This window comes from Sphaeramia orbicularis, chromosome 4 (genome assembly GCF_902148855.1).
Source record: "Sphaeramia orbicularis chromosome 4, fSphaOr1.1, whole genome shotgun sequence".
NCBI classification, from domain to species: Eukaryota; Metazoa; Chordata; class Actinopteri; order Kurtiformes; family Apogonidae; genus Sphaeramia; species Sphaeramia orbicularis.
The window spans coordinates 6992933-7020830 of NC_043960.1; the positions used below are offsets into that span (position 1 = coordinate 6992933).

The 27898-nt window shown below is 36.0% G+C and overlaps 1 protein-coding gene and 1 long non-coding RNA gene across 2 annotated transcripts in view; one reads left to right on the plus strand and one right to left on the minus strand.

Moving 5' to 3' along the window:
- Positions 1-654: 654 nt before the first annotated feature.
- pde4ba (phosphodiesterase 4B, cAMP-specific a) overlaps positions 655-27898 on the plus strand; it is a 586891-nt gene continuing 559647 nt past the window's right edge. The window contains exon 1 of the mRNA XM_030131421.1: positions 655-882. The gene's annotated coding sequence lies outside the window, so the exon portion shown is untranslated. The remainder of the gene's footprint in view (positions 883-27898) is intronic.
- On the minus strand, positions 4658-25406 carry LOC115417481 (uncharacterized). Its single transcript, XR_003935169.1, has 3 exons — positions 25396-25406; positions 17030-17035; positions 4658-4738 (listed from the first exon to the last, which is right to left on the minus strand). It is a non-coding gene; the product is annotated as an uncharacterized LOC115417481 (long non-coding RNA).

Sequence of the window (27898 nt, forward strand, 5' to 3'; positions counted from 1 at the left end):
TCAATATCATCCACTGAAGACATGAAAAAAATGTAATATAACCATCAATAATAAGAAGTAAAATATAAAATAGTATTTCTAAAATTCTCTTTTATTATTGGGTGTAAAAAGCTGGTAAAGTGCCAGATACCAAAACAAACCCAGTTTTATAGAAGCACCCACTTTAGTGTGATGATGAAACCTGCATCTTCATCATGTCCAGCCTGTTTCAGTTTCCTCTGACAGCTGCTTCAGACTCACATGCTCTGCTCTCTCTCTCTCTCTCTCTCTCTCTCTCTTTCTCTCTTTCTCTCTCTCTCTCTCTCTCTCTCTCTGTTTCTTGCTGCCTTTCAATTGGTCCACACTCCAGGAGGGAGGAGGAGGAGGAGGATGAAGAGGAGGAGGAGGGTAGCGCAGACTTTCAGATGGATTTGATACGCGCCAGCTGAAACAGTCCCCCTCTGATAAAAAGACAAGACGCACCTTTTACGATCCGATCTGATTCTGTCTTTATTTTTTTTTTTGTCAACTTGGGTCAAAAGGAGAAGTCAGTTTCATCAACGTCCCGCGTCTGTTCCAATTTCATCCTCGTCCACACACACAGAAAAAAAGAAAAAAAAAAAAAGAAAAAAAAAAGTGGACTACCTAAAAACCCCAGATCATGTAGAACCAACAGAGAATACGCCTGGATTATTCTACACACACTGTTGACTGGACAAATCTGTGGAGTAGTGAACAATATCCTAAAGGAGGATGGCGAAAAGGAAATCTGGCACGGATTAAAAACCGGGTTTGTCTGTCTGGGGTGTTCATGTGGTGACAGCGTCCGAAAAACAACGCGCACCACAGCCGCCGGGATTCCCTTTGTCCCCACGTGTGGATGAGCCGTGGACAAAAGCCAAGGTGAGCCAGCTCCTGGGTTTGTTTGGTCACATTTAAGGCGCTTTTTTTATTTATTTTTTGGATGCAGGTTGTGTTTATCCTTGATATTTATCATGCGGGACAGGGGCGCACGGTGACGGATGGATGGATGGATGGATGGGGGGGGGGGGTTTGGGGATGTGCGCTCGCTTTGTTTGGCTCCAGGTTGCGTGAAATATACCAGACAAGTTCAGTCCGTCTCAACCTGAGGGGCTCTCACTTTGTTTGATTAGAACTGGCATCAAACGCACAAGTAGACTCCTGATTTTCACATCTAGAGAAAAAAAACAAAAAACATGGCATTGCTCATAATGTATGCATGCCCTAAAGTACATATTGTCTTTTTGCGCGTTTGTGGATGAAATGTACTTAACCCTTAAAGAGCTACAACTGTTCTAAATGATTTTTTCCTCTACATTTAACCCATAAAGACCCAGTGCTACGTTTGTAGCAGTTCCCAAATGAATTTTTCCTTTATATTTAACCATTTTTAAGAGATTTGTACTCATTTATTATTATTATTATTATTATTATTATTATTATTATTATTATTAAATGTATGATTATTTTTAAGTGATTTATACTCATTTATTGTATTTTCCATTTTTCTAGTGAAAATCAGGTATTTTCCTATATTTATTTTTCTGAGAATGTAGACATTCATAAAAGCTCAGATTTAATCTAAAGGTAATTGTATTAAACCATAAAGACCCAGTGCTACTTTTGTGGCAGTTCCTAAATGAATTTTTCCTCTATATTTAATCATTTTTTAAGTGATTTATACTCATTTATTATTATTATTATTATTATTATTATTATTATTTATTTTTTTTAATGATTTATACTCATTTAGTGTATTTTCCGTTTTTCCAGTGAAAATCAGGTATTTTCCTATATTTATTTTTCTGTAGACGTTCATAAAAGCTCAGATTTAATTCAAAGGTAATTGTATTGAACCATAAAGACCCAGTGCTACTTTTGTTGCAGTTCCCAAATGATTTTTTTCTGTATATTTACCCATTTTTAAGTAATTTATCACCATTTATGGTAATATTATTGTCTGTATTTTGCATTTTTAAATGTAAATCATATATTTTCCTATATTTAATTCACTGATCATTTACCTGTTCATGAAAACTTGGAGTAAATTCAACGGTTGTCATATCAGAAACAGAAAAACATTGAAGAAAGAGTGACTTTTTCCGCAGATATCAATAACTGAATGTAAAAACAAGTGTGTCCATCCACTGTCATTGATCCGACTCCATGGGTTTGTAGTTTGTAGAAGATGATGGTGTTTCCATGTTACAATTACATCATATTTAGATATATTGTCATTCTATCAGAAACAAACACTGAAGAAAAAGGGACTTTTTCAGCAAAGATATCAATAACTGAATGTAAAACCCAGTGTGTCCATCCACTGTCATTGATTTTACTGGTGAATCAATGTTGTAGAAGATGATGGTGTTTCCATGTTCCCTACGGAGCCTCTGAACGTCCAAATGAGTCATATATTTACCTAAATTATTTACATGTATTGATAGGATTAGTGGATGAACAGGTATTAAACAGTTTAGATCAGTGAATGCTTTTGGTCGACGGTGACTGTTTGAGTTACCTAAGTGATCTATCGACATTTATTATTACACTATCTTCTGTATTTTCCATTTTCCAGTGAAAATCAGGTATTTTCCTGTATTTACTTTACTGAGAATGTAGACGTTCATAAAAACTCAGATTTAATTCAAAACCATAAAGACCCAGTGCTGCTTTTGTGGCAGTTCCCAAATGAATTTTTCCTCTATATTTAACCATTTTAAATAATTTATTACCATTTATGTTAATATTATTGTCTGTATTTTGCATTTTTCAATGTAAATCATGTATTTTCTTATTTTTAATTCCCTGATCATATAGACGTTCATGAAAACTTAGAGTAAATTCAAAGGTTATTCTATCAGAAACTGAAAAACACTAAAGAAAAAAGGACTTTTTCAGCAAAGATATCAATAACTGAATGCAAAAACAAGTGTCTTTATCCACTGTCATTGATCCAATTCCATGGGTTTTACAGTAAATTGATATTGTAGAAGATGACGGTGTTTCCATGTTCACTACGGAGCCTCTGAACGTCCAAATGGGTCATATCTGATCACCATGAAAAGACGACAAACTGTATTTTACACCAATTATTTACTTGTATTGATAGTATTAGTGGATCAACAGGGATTAAACATTTTAGATCAGTGAGTGATTTTGCTTGCTGGGGGTTGTTTGGGTCTTTATGGGTTAGAAAAAGACAAAACTGAAGAAAAAGTGACTTTTCAGTAAAGTATATCATTAACTGAACATAAAAACAAGCATTTCTATCCACTGTCATTGATCCAACTCAATGAGTTTTACTGGTGAATCAATGTTGTAGAAGATGACGGGGTTTCCACGTTCACTACGGAGCTTCTGAACGTCCAAATGGGTCATATCTGATGACCATGAAAAGACGACAAACTGTATTTTACACCAATTAGACTGGTCAACAACAAATTTATTGTTTAAGTTTTTTGAGCTGACTTAGGATAATTTTGGTGTGCTGAATCCAAAAATCACATTAATTTTGCTCAATCAGGTCAACTTTCTGAACTATGCTACATATTGGCTTTTTAACATTTTTGCTTACATTTATGGGCATTTTCACATCATATGATACGAAATTATTTCATATTTCTTGCAATAAACGTGTTCTGAAGATTTGACTTTTGCCAATTTATGATTAATGTTTTTTTTAATATTACAGGTGAATGAAATGGCTTCGACTAGAAGATCTTGCAAAAATAAGCCTGATGTATTCTGCTACATCTGCGATGAATACACCATTGTACCTAACAGGAATCCTGTTAGAAAATGATTTTTTTCTCTTAAAACCTGTTTTGGGTGAGAACTATATAAAAAAAATCAACTGATAAAGTCACAAAAATGGAATCAATTTTGCGAGAAGATCAAATTTTTCAAAATCAAATTAGCAAAAAAACCTGACCTGATTGAGAAAAACAGATGTCATTTTTGGATTTAGCGGTGCAAAATGGTCCTAATTCAGTTGAAAAAACCTAGACAACTTGCAAAAAACATTTTTTTGTAACCCAGTGTTATTTATATGTTTTGATAGGATGAGTTGTTCAACAGATATTAATCATTTTAGATCAGTAGATTCTTTTACTGTTTAGATCTTGAAGGGTTAATGTCCCTTAAATCTTTTTCCACTGGGCATATTTAGATCCCGTTTCTCGCTTTAAATTCCACTTTTCAAGCTGTAAAACTACTCCTTCCCATCAGCACAAGTACCAGACGTCAGGGTCACGTATCTATAAGCAGCATTTCCACAAATGTCATTAACGACTCCCACCTTCACCTACAGGAAAGAGCTCATTAGATCCACAAGGAGACACTGTAGCCATGAATATGAACCCTTAATGCTTTAACTCATATCAGGAGCATGTAAATGTGTCAGTGTGTTAGTGTTAAATCTCGATAAGGCGCAGGAGTTGTACTGTAATTATTACTAGAAGGTTTTCCTATGTTTCCAGTGCGGTCTTGTCATCTGTGAGTCACTGGGTTGATTTCTAGCTCTGCACTAAACAGCTGATTTTTTCTTTGCTTTCATCTTAAGTGGATAATATCACATGACACTGAGCCCACTTACATGAACATCAATACTGCAGTCATTGTTAAATTTTGTGGAGTTATCAGATTATTCAACGGCATAATCTGATGTGCTTTATCAGATAACTTCTGTAATCTGATTATGAGAAATCAGATTAACACACCTGGATTTCTCCGATATCTTCCTATGTGTATGCAGGTTCATCTGATTTATTATATTCTTGTACATCTGCACATGTGTAAAAACTATTAAAAACCATGGAAAATGGAAGTTACATAGTGAAACAAGAGTAGATGACAATAATAGGAAGTTTGAGTCCATGATCACTGCGACTGTACATACTCCGAAAGAAATCTGAAAACAGACCGGAGCATTGAAACCAGGGTTTTTTTTTTTGGATTCTCGCATTTAAGTGCTTGTAAACACGTCAGATCTGATTATTATAATTATGTGGTTACTCCCATTTTTCTGACTTTTATGGTCATGTAAACAGGCTCAATATTACCTTTCTGTATTTATCCGATCATGTAAACAGCATAATCTGATATGTTTTATCAGATAACAGGAGTAATATTTCACTTTCATCTTCTAAACTGCTTTATCCTCGATATGGTCGGCAGTTCTTCGCAGGGCTGAGCAACCAATCACTCACATTCACATCTATAGGAAATTTAGATGAACCAATTAGCTTATTAAGTACATGTGTTTGGATGGTGGGAGGAACCGGAGTACCCACAGAAGTAATCTGATTATGAGAAATCAGATTAACACGCCTGGATTTTCCCCCAATGTTCATTCGGTTATATCTGCGCATGTGTAAAAACAGTTAAATCACAGAGAACGGAAGTTACGTAATCAAATGTGAGCGGAAGACAATAATAGGAAGTTTGAGTCTATGCTTACTACCAGTTATCAGATTGTTATAGTCACTGAGTCTGTTTACATGACCATAAATGTCAGATCACTGGGAGTAATCAGATCCAATCCAGTCCAGCTTTATTAGTAAAGCACTTTAAAACAACCACAGTGACTTTGATCTCCCCAGTGCAAATTTTTTTAGGTATTTGCAACTTAGAACTTTTCTGATGACTCACAAGGAATGGGATAAATTCACAAAACCTACACCCCTTGAAAAGTATCTGATAGAGTTACAAACTGGTGATGGAGAAAAGAAAATAATTTCTAAACTGTATAATATTTTCTTATTTATGAATCAAAATAACTCCTCACAGATAAAAGGGAGATGGGAAGCAGAGGCGAACGTGGACATATCTGAGGATGATTGGTGCCATGTATGTACGGAGACACATCTGGTTACGAATTCTAATACATGGAGGGAATTCAAATGGAAAATAATCACTAGATATTTCAGAACACCAGAAATAGTGTCTAAGATGGATCCCCAACATCCCAGTTCATGCTGGAGGAACTGCGGAGCCCACAGAGCTAATCACACTCATATATTTTGGGTTTGTCCTAAGCTAAGTGTGTGTTGGAGGGAGCTGTTCAATGCCGTGAAGGGGTTTTTTAAAATGAACATCCCACAAAGCTTCACAGTGGCAGTTTTGGGAGTAATACCTGAAGGTCTGGATAGAAAAGCAGATAAATACCTTTTGAATATATTATTCACCACTGCCTTAAAGTCTATAACCATCAGTTGGATGAAACCAGAACCTCCCTCATATAATACATGGATTCAAAAAGTTTGGGATATTTACCAGATGGAGCAGATCACATATTTGCTCAGGCTTCAGAAAACCATATTTACTAAAAGATGGGAACCTATGTTACCTTTACTACTGCAATAATATTTACTGGTGAGGCAAGAATACTCCATGTTATCAAGGTGCTGTCATTCTACCTCTGACAAAGATTTATATCTACAGCCTTCTTTATTTTTTTTATTTTTTTTGTTTGTTTGTTTTGGAGTGAACATTGTTTGCTATAATTGTTATTGCTTTCTCAAATTTCATCCTATGTGCCTGTGGAGGTGTATGAGAATACATTTTCAGCTGTGTAGGGGGAAAAGAAATTAACTGAACTGTACTTGAATGTATAATTGTACTGTACTGAAAAAAAGAGAAAATCTAATAAAAATTAAGTAAAAAAAAAAAACAAAAAAAACCAACAACCACAGTAAAGCTGCACGATATTGGAAAAAACTGACATTGCGTTTTTGTTTTTTTTTAGCCCTGCGATATATATTGCGATATGAAAAAAGTACTCAGGAGAATATAATAGCTGTGTGGTGCCGATGTAAATGGTCAAACAAATTAGTTGTGTTTCCTCTCATGTCAACAGGTGCAAGGCACTGTTGACACAGAATATGTGTTTCAATCCTATCCTGTAGCTCAGGGTGTCAAACTCATTTTAGTTCAGGGGCCACATTCAGCTAAATTTGATCTGAAGTAAGCCGAACCAGTAAAATAATAACTAGTGCTGGGCAGCGATTAAAATTATTAATCGCAATTAATCATGTGGATTTCAGTAATTAATCACGATTAATCGCATAGTTATATGTTGGGAGGGGTTGCCGGCATCAACAGCGTGTATTGCCTTTTAAGTGATATTTCAGACTGGAAGTACTCCAGTGGTAAAAAATAATTCCAGTATATAAACAGGCTCAGTGGTGTTTCCAGACAGACATCAGAGATGGGGTTTCCTCTGGGGTGGTAACGGCGGCGGTCTGGGGACTCCCAGTAGTAACAGATCCAAACCAGCGGGGTCTCCTGCCTCATGAAGGAAACTGTGACTCAGTCTGAGGACGGGCTCATACTCAGGCAGGATTTCCTCCTTTCCTTTCCTTTCTTCTTCTTCTTCTTTTTTTTTTTTTTTTACCCCATTCCACATCCTCCTTCGCTGTGCTTCACATCTTTCACTTCTCCAACTTTTACGGATCATAAATCTTCCAGCCTCCATGTCTTTTCGCCTCTTTCTTTGTCTTTTCTCTTGGTTCGGGGAGTTGCTGTATCCAAAACTCAGCTCTGTTGTTGGCTTCCACTCTTGTTTTCTAAATGTGGAAACCCATTGATCTGTAGACTGAGCTTTTAGTGGAGAGGCACCGTATATGGACTATTACAAATGATGGCTGTAAATACAAGCTTGTTCTATTTACAAATATTTAATTGGTGTCATTATGATGATGAAATTGGTTACAGAGTGCCGTGTTGATGGCATAATTGAGCCCTCGATGATGTGGGCAGGTTGATTGCATTAAAAATGTGTGTGTCGATGCACACATTAAGTCTTCTGGATACATTCCGCGTTAATTGTACATTCAGTAATTTCTCCCTCTGCTTGCATGCTAATTAGTTTTGCAGCTTAACATAATGTACTGTACATTCACACAGCAAAAAGGATATTTTATCAAGGCTAGTCACTAAATAAATTTAACTCTTCAGAAATGTGGCGTCTCATTGAAGATCCACTTTCCTCACCTTCCTGCTCCAGTATCTCCAGTTACTCTTCCAACTATAACTCTCTGGCAAAATCCAAACGTCATGAATCATTCTCTGTAAACAGCTGTAGTCGGTAAATATCCAAACAAAGGCGGTATACCTTTTGAGCTCCAGTTTTTGTTGTTTTTGTGGATTCAGTCCGGAGAACCACCCACTCAGAATCAGAATGGATCTGACTAAAATATGTCAAAACAATCTGAGTTTTGAGATGTGATTCTCAAAAAAAAAAAAACAACTTCTTTTATTTACATTGCATTCATGAATTTCTGACTACTCTATTTATTTATTTTTTTTCATTAGAAGCAAAGTCCACTGATGCTATGAGTGTTACGTTCATTAACCCATAAAGACCCAGTGCTACTTTTGTGACAGTTCTATATTTTTAACCTTTCTTGAGTGATTTATCACCATTTATGCTAATATTATGCTCGGTGTTTTGCATTTTTAAGTGAACATCTGGTGTTTTCCTGTATTTAATTTACCAATCATGTAGATAGATCATAAAAGCTCAGAATAAAGTTGAGGATTATTATATCAAAACTCCTTTAAAGCTATACTGTATGATGTGGCATTGTTACACTTTTCTTTTGTCATCTTAAAATGCTCCTAATAAGTGTGTGTCAAATTAAAATGTAAAAGAAATCCACCAGGTTTTGAAACTCAAAAATGTTTAATTCTCATATATTGCTCATATTTCTGATAACATTCTGACCAGGCAGAATATTGGTACAATTGAATTTACTTATCTTAAGACGTTTCAGGTTATTCATATTTTTTTGTGAAATAACAGTTTTTTAATATAAACATTTTCATGTAATTTTACTTTTTTACACTAAAACAAAGAGAGAATTTGCAGTTTTCATTATTTATAGGTTTAATATGATAGTATTTTACTGGTCTGACCTACTCGATATCTAATTGGTCTGTATGTGGAATCTGAATTAAAATGATTTTGACATCTTCGATTGTAAGTATCTTCAGTGTAATTTTTGTATTTCACAAATCCATCCTGCGGGCCAGATTGGATCCTTTGGCGGGCCGGATTTGGCCCCCGGGCCATATGCTTGACACCTGTGCGATACAGTATTGTGAAATGAAATATCGCGATATATTGCAGAACTGATATTTTCTAACACCCCTAGTCTTAATGGGTTAAACAGTTTAGATCAGTGAATGATTTTGGTCACCAGTGGATGCTTGGGTCTTTATGAGTTAATTCTGGTTTTGGAAGCAGAGTTTTATGAATTTCAATAAGATTTTATATATACACTTGGGAAGATTTGTGCTTTAAGAAGGACTATATTCACATTCTCACCTGCAGACCTTCACACCTGGCTTTAGTGCAGTGACGTAGTACCCACAGTGGATTTGCTGACTCCATCTGGTCTTTATCAACAACCTTATTTCCCCACAGACGAGTCCATTCTTCACCTTTCCGCTCGCCTCTTCACTGAGCATACACTTCTGTGCAACCCCTTCCCCCAGCCCCTTGTATCCTGTCATTTTAATTGCAATATGGATTATTTGTCTGTAACTCAACGGCAAGAATATAATTAAATGTCAGTCTTGATGATGACAGTGTTGTGCTTATGTTTTATAGCAGACAAATAAGGAATACAGTCAAATGTGTGTGTGTGTGTGTGTGTGTGTCTACAAGTATATTCACGCTGGTGTGTAAATTTTTTTATACCAGTAACACCATTTCAGTGTTTTTTTTTGTTTTTTTTTAAGTCTGTTAATTACGCTTGGCAGATTTCTGTGGCATCTGCTACATATCCTTCACTCAGAATCAGTGAAAAAGACTCCTTTAACTGGCAAATGTAGAGAGTATCTGCAGCCAGTTAGGCCATTTTAGGGGGCTTTACAAGGTGAGAAGCTGACTTAGATTTAACCAGAAATATCTGATCCTGGTATATGTGATTTTTCCTGAACCCATAAATTTTCCCATTATAACAGATAGGAAGTGGATTGATCCAATAAATCAGTAAGTTTCAATGATATCAAGTTGGAATTTGAATTTTTGACAGATCTGATTGGAATATGACCAAAACATGGGCTATTTCTGTAATAGAATAAATACACAGAACTGGGTGATAATAAATGACATCTGGATACATTTCCCAAAGCTTTCATGCATAAGTCACTCCAGTGGACAGTTATTCTCCAGCTGTTCTCTTGTATATTCATGGGTTTTGTTGTTTTAGTTCCATATCAGCCAACACAGTGGACACTTACGCATCATCTCATATCCTAACATTCAGACCATTACGATAACTTTGCTGTTCTTGATAAACCTGATCTGCGCTAACATGTTTGAGTGTAAATCAATTGTTATTTGTTAGACAAGAAGGTTTATTTTTGCACATTATCTCAATGAAGTGAGTAATTAATAGCATTAGAATATGTTCAAATGTGAGAAGACATCAGATTAGCAGCGTTAAACATGTTTTTATTTCATTGTTTTCATATCCCTCTCTGATATTGGGTTTTAAATACATGTTTCTTTACTTCAAAAATGAAATGCGTGGATATTTTTGTAACTCCACAGAAAAAAAAAAACTCGATCGCATTGTTTTTTTCATGCCTATGGAGGAATAAAAACACTGAAGAAAAAAATATTGACTAAGGTTCTCACAATTAATGCATGAGAGGGTTAATTTGGCCGGTAAGCTACAGGGCCATTGGTCCTATTTTAAAAAATATTTAATAGGACAAGATTTGGAGATGGTGTCTTAAATGCCTTAAATATTATGTAAAAGTATGATTAACTAGAAGCACTCGGAGAGCGCAGACCTCCGCCAAGGCTGATCAGTGCCCCCCCCCGTGGGGCCCCCCACGCCAAGGAGGTTATGTTTTCGCCAGGGTTTGTCTGTCTGTCTGTTTGTCTGTCCGTTAGTGTGCAACATAACTCAAAAAGTTATGGACAGATTTTGATGAAATTTTCAGGGTTTGTTGGAAATGGACCCCGCCGTGGGCCCCCCCACCCCCGATCACCACCAAAATTTAATAATTTCTTCCTTATCCCATTTCCAACAAACCCTGAAAATTTCATCAAAATCTGTCCATAACTTTTTGAGTTATGTTGCACACTAACGGACAGACAAACAGACAGACAAACAAACAAACAAACAAACAAACAAACCCTGGCAAAAACATAACCTCCTTGGCGGAGGTAATAATAACACTGGGGAACATAATTTTTGTTGAGTTAGGTCTGACAGCTGTTTTTAACTAATTTTTGGGTGCGGAATCCAAAACTGATCTCAGTTTTTCTCTATCACGTCAAGTTTTTGAACTATAGGATCCCCGTTTTCTTAAAAAAACAATATATGAAAAATACTGTACTTAACAGGTATGTGCTTGTTTTATAAAAAATTTCAAATATTGACATACAATGAAATATCAAATCCCCTACGAACTGAATCCTCGTGAATTTCAAAATCTGCATCATTGCTGTCACTGTGTTCTTCAACATCACTCAGATCTTCTAGAGGAGGTAGTTGTTCGAAAACTGGCACTGGAATTTCAGCTGAACGAGGCATTGGTCTTATAGCTGACGGTAGATTAGGATATTCTACTTTACTTTTATTTTTCTTGGTAAATCCTGATGTTTTCACTAAACAAAAGTAACAGCCTGTGCAGTCTTTTTGCTCTGGCCAAACCATGGAGATACCAAATGCCAACTGCTTGTACACTTTGTGAGGGGCCCATGGCTTGTCTTGATCACTGAGTTTTACTTTAAAATATGCAAAATATGCTTGTTTGACAAATCACTGATGTTTGCCCTCTGACCTGGAATGGTGAAACCACCACAAATATAGTAAAAGGAGTCAGGGTTGTTTAGGCATTTACAACGAGAAGTAGCAGGAGCAGACATGATCTGGAACAGAAGAAATATATACCTATGGAAATAAAACACTAAGATGGAATAGTTCAGGGATTAAAGCAAAAAAATTTTCATCAGACTGAAAATTTTCTTCTGGTCAAAATCATTGGCCACTATTAAAAATGATGCAATACAATACTACTATAGTGTACAAGTTTATATAGTCAAATTTGGCTATACTGTAAAACACACTGAATGGGAGAGTGTACAGGTGTAGAACATTAGTAACATGGATAGAAAAAATGTCATGAGTGGTATTGGTGGGGGGTCTGGGGGTCCTCCCCCAGAAAATTTTTAAAGCTTCAGGTCAATTTTGGTGCTCTCCGGTTAATTTTAAAGGGTATGAAAACCTTTGAAGCAAGTGAAAATAATAACTAGAAGAAAACCTTACTGCAAAAAATGAGTGAAAAACTTTTTATTTAACAATTTAGGAACTCCTAAAACATAACTCCAACTCCAACAGTACATGAATTTTGGGGAAAATGTCTGTGTAAATGTAACCCTAACCAACTAATCTTTAATTTTTTCTGCTTTTTGGCACTGCAAATACCAAGGGTGTTACTCATTCATTCAATTTTATCTTCGTACTGTACCACACAGATAGAAATAAGATGCTAAACGGGTCAAAATAAAGCATTTATGCAGTCGGGCATGTAACCGCGTAAGGCTGCGGCGCGCACAGCCGCACGCACGGGAAGGGCACATACACACAAACACACACACACACACACTAGTCATATAGCGGCAAGAGGAGATAAGCTATGAACCCAAACATGAAGGTCCATGTAGATCAGTTCTGTCTTCTTCCCTTTTCGCTGTGGTTCTTTCAAAATGAAAGCTACTTGTTAGCACTAAACTAAAGTTAGTCTGGAGGCTGAACTTCGGTAAAGCTGAACTTGTCCATGTGTTTCTGAGGCACAGAATGAGCAGCGTTTCCTTCCAAAGATAGTCATCAATCTCTCCTCCTGACATAAAAATAAAGAAGTCATCTTATTCTCATCACTGTTAAACGTATTAGCCCCCTGTGCGTGGCGTGCCTGTGTTAAACACCTGCAGACCCAGGACAGCAGACCCAGGACAGGATCGCGGTGCCGACTGGACTCCGCAAAACACGTGGGGAAGTTACTTCAATATGACTTTTTTCCCCCCTCAATTTTTCCCTTTGACGGAAATCCGTCATGGTGACGGAGAACTTTAATCCCTGGAATAGTTACAAGCTTTGAAAACTAAAAAAAACAGCATAAAATGAAATAGAACTTACAATGGTATGCCCATGGTTACAAGTTTAAGGGAAAAGCCAGCACAAATCCTCTTAATTCCTACTATGCTAGCTTTCTGTTTGCAGATATTGATAGTACTGACCTATTGGGAGCTGCACACACCTCTCACCTCTCAGTCTCAATTGTGACTGCACAAACAAGTTGCCACATAACTGTAGATGAGTCCAATCGTAATCAGCTGGCAAGTCTTACTACAGCTAATCAGTGGAATTTTGCTTATCTGGAGGGTAAGCTGTGGAGAAAAAACTTGACGTGCTAGAAAAAAAACTGTCTGCAATTTTGGAATCAGCATGCCAATTTTAGTTTAAATTAGCATAAAAATCAAACTCAACAGAAATTTTTTTTGAAATTGTTCCCCAGTGCAATAATAATAATGGATTAGATTTATATAGCACTTTTGTATGAATGCATACTCAAAGCGCATACAGTGGATCCATTATTCATTCACTCTCACATTCTCACTCTGGTGGTGGTAAACTACATTTGTATCCACAGCTGCCTTGGGGGGGGCAGACTGGCGGACTGACTGCCAATCTGCGCCTACAGCCCCTCCCACCACCACCACCAAACATTCACACACATTCATACACCAGTGTGAGTAGCAGCACTGGAGGCAAGGGGGGGTGAAGTGTCTTGCCCAAGTGTCTTGCACATGGATAGAGCGGGAATCAAACCGCCAACCCTTCGGTTATTGGACAACCCGCTCCACCATCTGAGCCATGGCCACCCACAACCATAAAGACCCACTGCTGCTTTTGTGGCAGTTCCCAAATGAGTTCAGAGGCTCTGCAGTGAACGTGGAAACGCTGTCATCTTCTACAACATTGACTCACCAGTAAAACCTATGGAGTTGGATCAATGACAGTGGATGGACATGCTTGTTCTGACATTCAGTTAATGATATCTTTGCTTAAAAATCCACTTTTTCTTCAGTTTTCTGTGTTTTTGATAGAATAATCTTCAGTATAAATCATGTATTTTTCTCTATTTAATTCACTGATCATGAAGATGTTCATCAAAACAGAGTAAAGTTGAGGGTTATTACATCAAAAACAGAGAAAACTCAAGAAAAAGTGACTTTTTCACCAAAGATATCATTAACTGAACATAAAAACAAGCATGTCCATCCACTGTCATTGATCCAACTCCATGGGTTTTACTGGTGAATCAGTGTTGTAGAAGATGATGGTGTTTCCACGTTCACTACGGAGCCTCTGAACGTCCAAATGGGTCATATCTGATGACCATGAAAAGACGACAAACTGTATTTTACACCAATTATTCACATGCATTGATAGGATTAATGGATCAACAAGTATTTAACATTTTATATCAGTAAATCATTTTGGTCCCCAGTGGATTTTTGGGTCTTTATGGGTTAAGGTTTGTAACATTTTTTGCTGCACCATAAACTGAATCCCAGTCATTCTTGCAGTCATGTACAGTGACTGCATTCTCTTTTTCGGATGCCCTCTGCTCGTTCTGAACACCCAAAATAGAGACGACCAGTGAGTTTGTGTTTTGGCAGGGCTGAGTATTCTTTGGTGCATGAGTATCTGGGTTGTATTCACGCTCAGCAAAACCAGTAAGAAGTAGAGTTGGGTCATAATCGCTCTCAATTTGGCAGATGATCTACTTTTCAGAAGGATTGTACAGATGTCAGAACACTTACAGCACTCATACAACTTTCCTACTAAGCTGATATTTATTTAAAATGGCCTGTTTATCAGTGAAATTATTCTACAGAGAGTGTTGCCCCCATCCCAGTGTTTCGTTGGGACATCTTCGAGGGGTGTTTGGAATGAGAAAACTGAGAGGGGGGCGCTCAGGCACAAATGTTGGGCGTTAGTCACTGTTGTACAGGATGATCAGGGGTGTCAAACTCATTTTGAGTCCGGGGCCACATTTAGCCCAATTTGATCTCAAGTGGGCCGGACTAGTAAAATAATGACCTACTAACCTACACGTAATGACAACTCCAACACTGTAAGCCTGGAATTTGTATTTACTAAAATGCTTTAATTACAATGCACTTAAATGATTTAAGTTTTATGATGTTACTGTAAAATGTTCAGTATATTCTACTAATTTGTAGACATAGCTGAAAGTATGAAAAAGTTTAAGGTGAGTGGAATTAAATCACTCAGTTTTAGTCATGACCACACCTTTTTATCTTCGCATTGCATTGTGGGTATTGGGCATGTCGTTGAAAATGTGTTATTTTTCTGTGCAGGGGTTCAGCGGGGTTGTGGTGTTAGTGTTCATTTGGATTTAATGTGTGTATGGCAGTGTTTATTGGGCTTTTTGTGTTTGTTTTTGTATTTTTGTAGAGCTGCACCATGAGTCAGAGCCGGAGGAAGAACAATGGCTTACTGTTCATCTATGTCAGATATTGTACAATGGAAATCTCAATGTCTTGTCAAATTAAAAGCACCTCCTGTATTGGCATATGACATTGAGCTAACTTCCATTCATGCTACAATATGTTAAGTTGAATAATTTCATAACTATTATGGTCAGGAATAGGATTTTGAGTTTGATTATCTTAAAAAAAGTAGTTTAATCAATGATAAATTAATCTGGCTGCAATTGAGAAAATTAGTCAGTGTAAGCTAAAATGCTGAGTTGAATGGTTGGATAGGGGGTTGATTTTTCAACATATTTAAAGTTCAAATAACTTGTCTTTTAGTGTTTTCTTCTTAATAGTTTAAGTTCAATACTTTTAGCATTAAAGTTGAACTACTTAAACCAATTGATTAGTCGATCATTACTCAAATCATTTAAGTGCAATCACTTGCCTCAAATTTTTTGAGTAAACTCTACTTATCCGGGCCTACAGTGAAGGTTTTCTCTTTGTTTTAGTGCAAAAAAAAACCCGTTGAATGATGAAAATATGTACATTTTACAAAAAAATATGTGAATAACCTGAAAAAACTGAAATGTCAATAGAAAAGTTAGTGCAATTATTATTATTATTTTTTTTTTTTTTTTACACCTGCCACCACCACCCCTCTTCAGAGGACAAATTTATTTTTAATTACAGCTTGTGCTTAAGTAATTATCTCAAACTTTATATTCATATGTTCTTCCATTCCTTGCTTGTATACACATATATAGAGGGAGGGTTCGTATAGACCAGGGGTGTCAAACACATTTTCTTCTGTGGGCCACATTCAGCCCAATTTAATCTGAAGTGGGCCGGACCAGTAAAATAAATGCATGATAGCCAATAAATAATGACAACTCCAAATTGTTTTAGTGCAGAAAATAACATTCAATTATGCCAATATTTACATTTACAAACTATACAAACAAAAAGGATGTGATATAAGCTGAAAAAAATGAAATTTGTTCAGAAATATAAGTACAATTTTATCAATATTATGCCTCAGCTTATCATTTATACATATGCATTATAGGTCAGATCTACAAAGACACAAAACATTTAATAACAGGCAGAATATTGGTAAAATGTACTTATTTCTCTTAAGACATTTCAGGTTGTTCATATTTGTTCAGGTTATTCACATTTAATGCAAAATGATAGTTTGTAGATGTGAACATTTTTATGGAATTTTACTTTTTCCATTAAAACAGAAAAATTTGGAATTGTCATTATTTATTGGTTAATATGTTATTTTTTTACTGGTTCAACCCACTTGGGATCATATTGGTCTGTATGTGGAACCTGAACTAAAAAGATTTTAAGAACATTGACTTTTAATTAGGGATTGACTGATATGCTCTAATCTCCATTCTACTACTTCATTTCTATATATAGTAATTATTTGTTTTAATCTGTTTATTTCTTTGTATTTTATGGATTGTTTGTTTTATCTTGTTGTACAGTGTCCTTGGGTGTCTTGAAAGGCGCTTATAAATAAAATGTATTATTATTATTATTATTATTATATGGATTTTTTTTTAGGGCCAATACCGATTTATTTATTTATTTATTTATTTATTTTTGTCAGCCTTAGTTGATACTGCTTTTGCTCCATCAAGTTACATCATAAAAATGACACAATTACAAATGTTACGAGTCTCAATTTTTTAAAAAAAGAAACATTTATTGATTTTAAAACGATGTTTAACAAATAGTAAAACGAGCTATAAAGGTAGAACCAGTAATGTTTTATACAGTAGCATTTAACAGCTTAATCTTTGTTGAACTTTATCAAAAATACATTCAAATAAAAAAAAGAGTTCAGTGCTCTTAGTTCTTCAAGTAATTTCTTCGAAAATACATATTTATGCATAAATAAAATTATAGTATTGCACACAGTAGCAGCAAGCAAGCAGCATAATATAGTGCATAGGGATGTAACGATATGAAAAATTCATATCACGGTTATTGTGACCAAAATTATCACGGTTATCATTATTATCGTGGTATTGTTGAAATTGTGCTCAAAATATTCAAAAAGTACTAATACACACACTGAAAGAATTTAACCAAGTTGTATTTTGAAAAAAAAACAACAAAAAAAACAACAGCAAAAAGCCAAATAAAATAATAGGTACAATGTACCTTCTGAGCCTATTTAGGCCATTTTTCAGTCCTTTTGATTTTGCCTTTATATACTATATAAACAAATGTTTATTATACCCATGTTTGGTATCTTTTTTCTCAGCACAACTTCATCTATATCAACTGCCTATTATTTTTTCACTCTAACCTATAAAACATAAAAGGACAAACAACACACAAAAAAATATAAAATCTGATTTGAGAAAAGTATATATTTTAGTGCATAAATGACACAAAGAGGCTTAACGAACCTTTGCAAAGACTGTAAAAGTCAATATTGGTTCCAAATATTAGGTATATAAAATTAAAATTGTAATAAATTTAAACTATACTCAAATATTTGACATAAAAGCAGATCTTTATATAAGGCGTTTTCTCCGGAAAAGTTTGGTAATCATACACGGTTATCATGATAATTAGAATTTAAACAGTAATACTAACCGTCAACAATTTTACCGCGGTTTAATGTTATACCGGTAATCGTTACATCCCTAATAGTGCACACTGTACGATACTTAATTTTTAAAGTAACCAACTATTTCCCACCTATAGTCATTTAATGCTTTGGCCTAAGTTTATATTGGCGAACACACCCACTGATACAGGTAAAAAAACGCAAATATTGGCTCGATATATATGGACCAGCTGATGTATCAGTCGATCATCGTTTTAAATATCTTCAATGTGTCTTTTGCATTTCACACTTTTATCCCACGGGCCGGATTGGACCCTTTGGTGGGCTGGTTTTGGCCCACAGGCCGTATGTTTGGCACCTGTGCTTTAAAGGGAAGGTCTGGTTTGAAGTTTTGTTATTTTTCTGTGATTTCCTGCAGCTTCAAGGTCTGTGTCAACTTCAATTGTTATAACACACTTTAACTTCAAGTGTTCATTGTTGCCTGGTTCTGAACATGGTTCCATTTCAATAAAATCTTTGAGAATGTAGTTTAATCTGCAAATCTGTGATAGATTCATAAAGGTAGAGCCTATAAAGGTACTGTCACTCATTATGTCTCTAGTTATCGACATGATTGTTCGGTGAGAGCAGCCATTTCTTGGAAGATATTTTTTATGTTTTAGTTTGTCAAGTTACGGTGCAAGGAGACGTTCTGACAGATGAGGCAACATTTCTCTAGTCTTGGGTGTTATACTTAACTTGTCAAGTTAACGTCTAAATAATTTATGTTAGAAATACTCACTGATCTCCTCCTGGTTTTTCCTGGTATCGAAACAGAAGGAATCTAGGAGGTGTTAACCCCAAACTACAGTACTGTGCAAAAGTCCAAGTAGAACATTAGATTTGTTGGTTTAATAATAATAATAATAATAATGATAATAATAATAATAATAATAATAATAATAATAATAATAATAATAATAATAATAATAATAATTTTATTTATAGGTTCCTTTGTGGACACTCAAGGTCACTGTACAGAGTTGTTAAATGAAATAAAACACAATTAAAATTACACACATACATATCTGTTTAATAAATTTCTAATTGCTGCACATATGCTGGATATCTGGATATATGTGAAGAACCTACAGCAATAAAAGCAAAGGTTTCAAGGGGAAAAAAAAACAGCTTCTTTAAACCAAAGTCGCCGTATGTAGTGTGACCTTCCTCTACATTTAACATGTCTTTAACCCTTTCGTTCAGACAATATGAAATTTATTGCATTAATTTTTTTTATACCAGGTGTCATTCAACATGTCAGATGTTTGTAATTGATTGTGCTACTTCTTGCTTCTTTGACAAGACACTAAAATCTAAAAAGACTAAAAAAAAACAAAAAAAAGACACTAAAAAGGCCAATAAACACTGCCATACACACATTAAATCCAAATTAACACTAACACCACAACCCCGCTGAACCCCTGCACAGAAAAATAACACATTTTCAACGACATGCCCAATACCCACAATGCAATGTGAAGATAAAAAGGTGTGGTCATGACTAAAACTTAGTGATTTAATTCCATTCAACTTAAACTTTTTCGTATTTTCAACTATGTCTACAAATTAGTAGAATATACTGAACATTTTATAGTAACATCATAAAACTTTAATCGTTTAAGTGCATTATAATTAAAGCATTTTTGTAAATACAAATTCCGGGCTTACAGTGAGGGGGGTATCTGTGACCCTTCTTGATTGTAACTGATGGAGAAGAGACATTGACAAACACCGTTCCAGGAACATGAATCTGTGAACACTACATGCACCACATGGCTTCACTCATTATATTTCCCTAGTTTCCAGTAAAACTATCTCTCCATGTCTTTTCTGCAGAATAAATACGAAATATCTAATGTAGGTTAAATATCCTCTGCACACATTCTGCCTCGTGTTATCACTTAATTCATTCTGCCAGTGCACAGTTTGTGCTGAATAGCCTTGAGGTACTGTTACACTTCACAAACGCTATGCATATGTGTGTCTGAGAGCTGCGTTCCATCTCTGAAAAATACAATAATGCATTTCAGCAGCTAAAGGGAGGAATTAAGTACTAACATCAGATACTAACAGAGTAAACCAGAGACATGTCTCATCTTATCACTGTTACTTATCAGGCAGTATGACCGTAGCACAGCTTTATTGTTTATTCATCTGAAAACAAGTCTTGTGTTATTAAACTATTTGCTTTTTAACCTTGTTTTAACATTCGTCCATTGGAGTCAAAATAGGTGCCTCGGTACGAACACTCATTTAACATTTAATTCCCTTGAGCACAAAAGTAAAGCAAAACAAGCTCTAAAACACACAGTTGGTTAGAAAAATCATTAATCACATTTGGGGTTATGACTAAAATGAGCCACAAATATAATTTGGCTCCAGTCAGATGTAAATCCATTTGCTATTCCTAGTGTAATTAATGACTGGGTAAGGAGCTGTGACCCTGTGGGAAGATGTCACACTTGAACTAGAGGGCCTTCAGAATGCTGTAGCTGATTAAAACAGTACAGTAGCTGTGAAAGACACACAATAATGACTTTCCTCTGTAATTTTACAATGATCATGTTAATTCATGCTGATGTGTCGAAGCAGCTGGAACTGTATGAAAAACATTTATTGTAATATCTTCATGTGTTCCACTGCAGTCATTACAAAGCTACAATCTAAATAACCTTTATTTTTTTTTTATTTTTTTATTATTATTTTTTTTTATTTTTTTTTAGATTTTCAGTCTGTAATGGGATTTTTTATTTTTTAAATTTTTAAATTTTTTTTTTATTTTTTTTAATTTTATTTGATTTTATTCAGTCCCTCCAGGATTTTGTGGGATTTTTTTTTTTGATTGTTGTGGCCTAAAATGCCTGATTTTGCAGCAGCTTTTCCAAAAAACTGCAGTGAAAGTTGCAATGATTTGAGGCTTCACAGGAACATGGGCGTTTGTAAATTACCTAGAACAGTCTTTTCTGAGTTTTTAGCCTTAAAAAGCACCAGGAAGCAATGATTTTAAACAAAACAGGCTTTTTTTCCATTCACTCATTTATTTGTTTTGAGCAGAAGAAAAATTCAAACATTTTTTGTGTACAAGGAACTAATATCAGAGCAAATACATTTAATTTCATTTCATTTATTAAGATCCCCATTAGCAACTGATGATTCAGTTGCTATTCTTCCTGGGGTCTCCTCTACATTACATTACAATTTAAAATTTTTACATTAATCTTACACCATTCACACCCACACACACACACACACACACACACACACAAACAGGACATATACAACAGCCCAATGAAATTAAAATAAATAAACAAACAAAATAAGTACTATATATTCATACTCCTTCACCAAATAATAGCTGTCTGATACAAATGAGACAAACAAAATAAATGCATACATTTGTACTCCTACACCAAACAATAGCTTTCTGATACAAATCATAGGGTTAGATGGGTTACCTGCACACACAGAGGCTGACAGGCACGCACGCAGACACACATGCACACACAGACACACACATACACACAAAGAGAGACAGGCACGCAGGTCAGCCAAACTTGTGTTGCTTTCTATCTAACACATAAGAGTAAACATTAATATTAACACCAAGTTTAATGACTATTTTCGTTTGTGAGCTTGTTTTTTAACTCCACACACAGACTTGCGCTTGCACTCCCTCACATACACACAAACACACACACACACACACACACACACACACACACAAAATACACAGAAAGGAAAGCATGCGTCCACAGGTTTTTTCTTCTTCTCTTCTATTGCCTTACAGAGTATATCTGCGCTAACCTTGACCCTTTCAGCTCCTGCTATTGTTCTAGATCCAACAGCCTCTGTCACTGGGACTTGTCTCATCTTTCGTCTTCCAGTTTCAGCCGTTCTCCTGCATGTTTTGCGGTTGAAAAGTGTCTGTGGAGCGGCCGCTTTCGTTGGTGTTCCACCACAATATTGCAGGCAGTGCAGAACAGTATACTTCCGCTTTTGTCACACATCTGGAAACTGACTTGCACGAACTTTGGCAGTGATATTTGTCAGTAAATATGAGTGTTTTGAATTGCACATGTCTTCATCTTCTCAACTGTCAATAAGGAAGTGAACGTGATGACGTACATGTCACGTAGACAGGGGTGGGCGAAAAGGGGCTAAGGTGATTAGTCAAATCTGCAGAAAATTCGTGGTGATTGGACGAAATTGCAGCGCTGTGCAGAATTTGTGGTGATTGGTTGAATTTGTGTTAATAGTTGCGATCACAACATCGCAAATTCCTGGAGGGACTGCTTATTTAGTGCTCGACAAAATAGTGTGGCAGGGGTAACAAAGACAAATAAGCAAACAAATAAGAGAGAATTCATAAGACATAGACATTAAGCAAAACAAAGACGAGGGCAAACAAATGGCTATTCACAGGTGCGTTTGTGTACGTGTGTGTATACATATATATCAAACAAAAAGTTAAGAGTATTTTTAATTTTTGGGCTATTTTTTTCAGTTGAGATTCTTGCGCAGCGCTTTTTCCTTTTTTTGTGTGAATTGAATTGCAACACTTTTTTTTAATGATCAGATGTAGTTTTATTTACAAATGGCAAAAATGACAAAAAAAAGACAAGAAAATGAAATATTCTTAACTTTTTGTTTGTAGTGCATATATACGTGTGTGTGAGGTTATTTATGATTTTTTTGTTCTTTTGTGCGGGTTTTGCATATCCAGGTGGAAACAGAAGAGAGAGAATGAGAACAAAATTGCCAGTCTAATAAGGAAAAGGGTTAAAGGATATGGGTATACAGAAGCAAGAAATCAGAAAAGGGTTTAAATAATAGTATAGAAAGAAGCTTATTGGGCAAAGAAAAAAAATTAAAAAAAAAAAAAATTAAAATAATCGTACATTGGCACCATGGGTACAATGCCGCTAGTAATAATAAATAAATGAATAAATAAAAATAAATGAATAAAAATGAAAAAAACAAAACAAAACAGCAAAATCAAAAATCCCAAATACAGTAATAGTGCTAGCCTTTTCTCTCTTTATCCCCCCTCCCCCCCTTCCTTTTTCTTATTGTTATCATCACTCCAGTTTTTCTACATTTCTATAATATACATTAATTGACTGTTGTTTTTGTAGGCGGTATGGTCAGTCTAAGTAACCTTAACCCAAATAGGTCACAGATTATGTATGCAGGGAAGCATCGTAGCGGTTGTAGCTTTTACCCGAAGGCTGCATCATTCCAGTGGGACTCAGTTGTGTTTAAGGAGGTCTTGCTGAGTGGAAATGCAGAGCAGGTGTGCTGGAGCCAGATATGACGGAGCTAATCATAACTGGGCATGCACTGACAGTTTATTGTAGGGTTCAGTAACAATCACAACATGGGATAATGGCACCAGAATTAACATGGCTAAGAAATGTGGAGGAAACACAGCAGGAACAAGGGCTTCAGAGCCAGCACGAGCCAAAGCTGGAGCCCCGGAAAAGAGGTTGGAAGGAACATGACAGAACCGGTCTGGACCAGCAGCAGCAGCACGGCCAAAAACAACTGGGCCAGGGAAAAGTGAGACTGTAGTGGTTCTGTTGAATAGGAGGACACAAAGAATACAGACAAGGGCCCTGCAGGAGCCAGAGAAATGAAAGTAGTACACCAGCAGCAGGTCAGTGAAGAGGTGTAGTCAGTCGGACTGTGGAGGGGCACTGACCAGCCTGTGGGGGGGGGGGTTACCTTCAGTGGAGGACCTTCTGGGCTTTAATTTTGGCTCTGGAGACAGGATCAAGTATCTCTGAGCTTTAATTTACTACTATGGTGCAGTCTAGTAGAAAAACCGCTCTATTTTTTGCTTAACTATACATTAAAGCTAAATAGTTCATGCAAAAAAACATGAAACCCTGCACTGAAAACAAATGGAGAAATGTAAAGTAGGCATATTATACAGTCATGGAAAAAATTATTAGACCATCAAAAACAGTGATTATGCAATCAAGTACTAACTCCTGTGTGTATCATGTAGGGGTGGGCGATATGCACTGTAATACCGCTAAGTTGAGTTTACTTAAAAAAATTTGAGTAAACCGGTTACCTTAAAAAATTTAAGGAACGAATAATGAAAACTTGAGTATATTACACTTAAATACTTTATTTGAATGGAAATGCTATTTTAAGTACAACACACTAAATGCCAAGTTAACTTAACTTAAAATTTGTTGCAATGTCAATTGCTTCGGATAATCACTAACTTAATATCATCAGTGCATTGGCCTCATTCTGAGTTGACTTAAATTAAAATCTTTGCAATATAAATTGCTTTATGAAATTGTTCAACTTAATATATTGCTGTGTGTATGGAAGTTAAGCAGTGTAATGTACAGTACAGGAAGTACTTTTATTGTGGCGAGGCATAAAGATTTTCAATGATCAACATCTGTCCTCGATGAACAGTAATGCCATTGTTCTTCTTCTGGCTCTGACTCATGGTGCAGCTCTACAAAAATACAAAAACAAACACAAAAAGGCCAATAAACACTGCCATACACACATTCAGTCCAAATTAACACTAACAGCACAACCCCGCTGAACCCCTGCACAGAAAAAGAACACATTTTCAACAACATGCCCAATACCCACAATGCAATGCGGAGCTAAGTGGTGTTGTCATGACTAAAACTTAGTGATTTAAATTGATTCAACTTAAACTTTTTTGTACTTTCGACTATGTCTACAAATTAGTAGAATATACTGAAGATTTTATAGTAATGGAATAAAACTTAAATCATTTAAGTACATTATAATTAAAGCATTTTAGTAAATACAAAGTCTGGGTTTACAGTGTGGGCAAAAACTAAAAAAATCTCGATAATTTAAAACAATTTTCGATAATGATAATCTGACGATATCTTTTAAAAAAAAATTTTTTTCTTTCTTTCTTTCTTTTTTTTTTTTTTTTTTTCCACAAAAAATGCTGTAAAACTCAACTGGCTTACCAGGACAAGGCTGAAACCTAACATGCTTTCAATGTCCGACTCCCGGCCTCTATGCCTCTATTATACAGCGGATCTTACATGAAATTTTCACAACTTCTAGACCCCATCCACATGAATTTGTCACCCCCCCCCCCACCTATAAGTTGCCCCAGCTTGCATACAACGTTATTACCATTTCCAGGCTACTGATGCGGACCCACATCTCGCTATGAAATCATTCACTGAGACGGGACACTCCTGCACACTTCCTCCATGTGAGACGATATTGCGTTTTGGTGCCGCCGAGTCACGAGACTGAATCCTGTCCATTGATTGGCTTCTGAGGCACGCATTCGGGCAACGAGGACTTTCATGCACCTCTCCTTTACCGTCTGTGCACCCATCCATTTGTTTTCTTTTCGAGACAGTATGAATTCTCGATAATGTAAAATTGCACATCATCAAATCAGCATTTACAATATTATCGTAGGCAATATACCTAGGGATGGGAATCGAGAACTGGTTCTTGTTTGAGAACCGGTTCCCAGTAGCTCAATTCCTTGGAATCGTTTGCCTGCCTGCTTAATGATTCTGCTTATTGATTCCACCTTCGTTGTGCATGTGCGATGACGTCACACGTACGCTGCATTGTTTTGGTCAGAACGTGGCCAACATGGTGTTGAGGCAGAAACTGTCTAAACAGACGACACCAGGTCCACTGGAACACTGTCAAAGCTTCCATGTCTTCTAAAGGGTGGAATCCCTCCAATATCCTCAAACATTCGTCCACAGCATGTGAATCATTTACAGGAATGTCACGTATTTGATACTCAGCGACGCTTGTGAGTGTAGCAGCAGAGTGAACGCCGGGCCGGTTCCGGTGTGGGCAACAAACGTCATAACTCCTCAAATACAAGTTTCCGAAGGTAAGAAGGGAAAGGAAATGAGGTGCACAACAACGGGAGACAAGCCGAGCCGAGTCTAACTGGTTCCACGTAGTAGAAATGCGACAATAGAGGAATTAGTAAAGAGTCTTTAGTTTCACTTTCACTGCACACACACCCCCCCCCCCCCCCCCCCCGAACCGGGCCCAACGTCATCTGTTCTTATTATTTGTACATACTGTATACGTTACATTTTCTATGCAGAGATGGAAATATAAAAGACAGTTAATGCAAACACACCCGTTTGTACTCTTTTATTCCCTCACCCAATGAGAATCGATAAGAGAATCGAATCGATAAGCAATATCCATAGGGGAATTGGAATCGTTAAATTCTTAACACTTCCCATCCCTAGATATACCTGCATATATCGCCCACTTCTGTTGTCGTGTGACTAAAACAGACAGAAAAGAAAACATGGAATGCCTAAAAGCACTGTTTTTGTCAGTACAATGCCATAGATATTGATGGAAGAACTGAAGTGATTTTGGTTATTATCAAGAAAACATGGAAAATGGATAGATATCAGTTTTGAAATTAAACTACTATGAGCTGTTTTTGTTGTTATCATTATATTTGTCCAAACAAATGTACCTTTAGTTGGACCAGGCATTAAAATGAACAAGAAATTGAAGAAAACAAGGGTGGTCTAATAATTTTTTCCGCGACTGTATCTGTGTCTCAGGATAAATGTATAAACTCTAAGCAACTGTGAATTGCCATCCAGTTGTCAGAATAAAATGTTGCTATTATACATTTCTACAAATCAGAGGTATGTATACTTTGAGTGTCTGGGTCAAAAATATGTTTCATACCAGTATATTGGCTTTATAGTATAACCACTCATGGTAATATAGTGAATGAATTTAGTGAAGCAAGGTTTAGCGTCCTGAAAATTGTGAAAAATCACCAAAAAACGTGAAAATTGAGAATAAAAAACCTTTCTTGCTAAATCACAATTATAAAGGCCAGCTGTTTTCTTCTCTTAATCTATTAATTGTGAATGTTTCTCCAATCAGATGTAAAATTTAGTCTTTAAGTAAAAGTGTATTTTGGGATCATGTTTTGTCTGCCACTCATGCCGCCAGAAATGAATCGATTAAAACCGCAGTTCATCCTCAACACTGAAAGAAATCAATATTTAATTTTTTTTGGCCACTTCGCTCCAATATAATTCATAGTGTTTTTCAAGTGTGTCTCTCAGTAATGATATTCTAAGTATATTATCATTTTCACGCTTATGTTTACTGACAGCCCTTGATTTGGATTATGGACAGAGACCAGGACTAGGTTTAAATATATAAAAAGTCTGCAAAGATGGGACAAAATGTGACTCACAGTAAATCCAGTAATATCTTCAACTAGCCCTAACCAAAGTATCCTTATTACATAGAAGTAAAACTGTTCTACATTTAGCAAACTGCTCTTCACTGCATTTACCATCCTCATATGTCCTGAGAAAAGAGAAAAAACATAGTTGGATAAGGGTATATGTATGACAAAAAGGTTAATATGCAACATAGTTTTAATTAAGAAACATGGGCAAAATCATTTTTTATGGCAGTCTGGATTGAAAATGTTTGTAATTGTTATCAGCAGAATGCAGGCTTATGTAGGAGTTTAAATGGAACTGATTACATCTTATGCAAATTTAAGAGAAAAATGCAAATGCACCGTTCTGGTATGTTTTAGTGTTCATAGCTACTGCTGTCTGTCTGTATATACACTGTAAAAAATGACTGTAAAATTAACACCAAAAAGTTGTAAAATTGCAACATAAAAAAACTGTAAGTGACAATACAATGCAAAGTTGTTTATCTGAAAA